Source organism: Diabrotica undecimpunctata, chromosome 5 (genome assembly GCF_040954645.1).
Source record: "Diabrotica undecimpunctata isolate CICGRU chromosome 5, icDiaUnde3, whole genome shotgun sequence".
Classification (NCBI taxonomy): domain Eukaryota; kingdom Metazoa; phylum Arthropoda; class Insecta; order Coleoptera; family Chrysomelidae; genus Diabrotica; species Diabrotica undecimpunctata.
This window is the reverse complement of record NC_092807.1, coordinates 157,139,200-157,141,649: the sequence shown is the minus strand read 5'-3', so window position 1 is coordinate 157,141,649 and position 2,450 is coordinate 157,139,200. Positions and strand designations below refer to the sequence as shown.

The 2,450-nt window shown below is 32.1% G+C and overlaps 1 non-coding gene across 1 annotated transcript; it reads right to left on the bottom strand.

Moving 5' to 3' along the window:
* Positions 1–463: 463 nt before the first annotated feature.
* Positions 464–570, bottom strand: LOC140442545 (U6 spliceosomal RNA). The gene has a single exon (XR_011951071.1). It is a non-coding gene; the product is annotated as a U6 spliceosomal RNA (small nuclear RNA).
* Between the last annotated feature and the right edge of the window lie 1,880 nt (positions 571–2,450).

Below are 2,450 nucleotides of genomic sequence, written 5' to 3'. Positions count from 1 at the left end.
AAAAAACGTATATAATAATAACAAAAATATATATATAATTTTGGATTTTATTAATAATAATAATAAAAAATAAAAATCCAATGATTACAGTCCAACTGGTACCGACATCACGTATCAGCCATTTGATTTTAAAGAGGTGATTGGGAATGAACGCCTCTAAATTGCCATCCTTTAAATGACTATTATTTACCTAAATTATTTGCATCCAAAACAGATTTGTGGATTACTTTAATACGGTTTCTTTCTATATTTTTTATTTCCTTAATATTGTTAATCTTTAATTTTTGATCTAAAATATCTCCCACAACCATTGGGTACAATCGGTTTATATTCTGATCATTGGTCTTTTCAACATATACACAACAATTTTAAAAGTCGTAATTACTAGAATTAATATTAAAAAGTTATACTTCCCTTGTAACAGGAGAAACGGTGATGTTAATGGCTGGATCCGTATCTTGTTAAAGATGTGGAACGCTTTACGAGTTTGCGTGTCATTCTACCGCAGGGTCCATACTAATCTTCTATGTATCGTTCCAATTTTAGTAAAATATACCGCGGAAGCGGATACTATTAAACAGGGTTATCTCTAGTTTATACGAATAAACAGATTACAAAAGTACAACAGTTTAGATAATGACAATAATTGTGGTTGACCAACATAGCTCTTATTTAATTTATATAAAAATTTAAGTACGAGATGCCCACAAACTCTAAACCAAATTTTGTTACTCGACATTTAGCCAAACTCAACACTTAGGTATCCCAATCCCTGGTTGTTCTGGTGCTACATTACATATCAAACATTCCAATTGCTGAAAGCAGATCAGGAGAGCCAACATTATTATTAAGAACTTTATTATCAAATTAATACAGTGACTTCTGGTTTCAAGGGAATGTACAATAATTAAAGTTTTTATCTATGCTTAATATGTACTTTGGAAATCAAAAGGTCAAAATAAATTCTTATTAGACATAATATGGAATAGGTATTACCATGCCATAAGAAAATAGCTTCAGAACAATATCTAAATAAAAAGTTAAATTGACTTGAATTTATTTATTTAATTATTGTTTTCAACATGATAAACATTTGTTCGAATATATAATTTTCTAAGTAATTAGTTCGTTGATAACCACCAGAAATAAAAATAATAAGTTGATTAGTACCACGATACACTTTGTAAAAATGCGTAATTAATAAATACTACAGAAATAAATCTATATATCTGTTTCAATCAAGAAATAGGTTACGAAGAGGTTAAAACATTCAAATATTTGGAAGTGTTAGTCAACAGAATAAACAATAAACAACGTAACAACGGGTAGTGACCATCGTATAGTTAGAGCAAAAATAAATATTAACATGAAAGAAGAGAGAAAAAGGATTAAAAAAAAACAACGAGAATAGATGCCTTTAAACTAAGAACAAATGAAGAGCAATTCTGAGAGGTCTTAGCGGATAAGTTCGAATCTGATCCTTCACATAAGATCAAATTGACGAGATTAATAAAAACAAAAATAAAAACCTTTTCGCAGCAGGACTACAGGTCGCAAAGAAAACAAGGACTAAAGAAGACAAAATAAGCAATGAAACTAAACAGCTAATGACGGAAAGAAGAACTGCTAGCGCAAAACAAACGCCATAATTAAGAATACAGATAACTTAATAAAACAATTAGAAAAGAACTAAAACGCGACATACAAAAATGGAACGAGAACTTAATAGAGCGAGTCATTGAAAACAACAGAGGCTTAAAGTGGAAAATTACCAACCGGTTGAACAGGCTGGCTTCCGCAAAGGATATAGTACATCAGACCATCTGCTGACAATGAGAACATTGATAGAGAAGGCAAATTAATACCAACTACCCGTATTTCTTGCCTTCGTCGACTATGAAAAGGCGTTTGATAGTATCAAGATGTGGGCCATAGAACAACCTATTAATAATTGTAGAATAGATAGTACAACTAGATTGTAGATAGTACAACTAGACGAAAATACAAATCCCATCTCCATTAAGAGAGGAGTGAAACAGGGAGACGTAATATCGCCAAAACTTTTTAACCTAGCCTCAGAAGACGTCTTCAAAACTACAGATTGATCAACCTATGGCATTAACGTTAATGGCAACAAGTTAAATCACCTTGGATTCGCTGACGACATAGTGATTATAGCGAGCACATTCGAGGAACTGCAAATTATGATGGGGGAACTAGCAGCCAGCTCCCAATACGTCGGCCTAAAAATGAATATGAAAAAAACAAAAATAATGACAAACACAGATGACCCCAGATGTATAACTATAAATGGCAGTGAGATAGAACAAATCCAGGAATATATCTACCTAGGCCAAATCCTGAGACTTGACAAAGAGAACCAAAGTGCGAAAATTACTAAAAGAGCAAGACTAGCATGGACAGGATTTGAAGAACTTACTACTTACTGA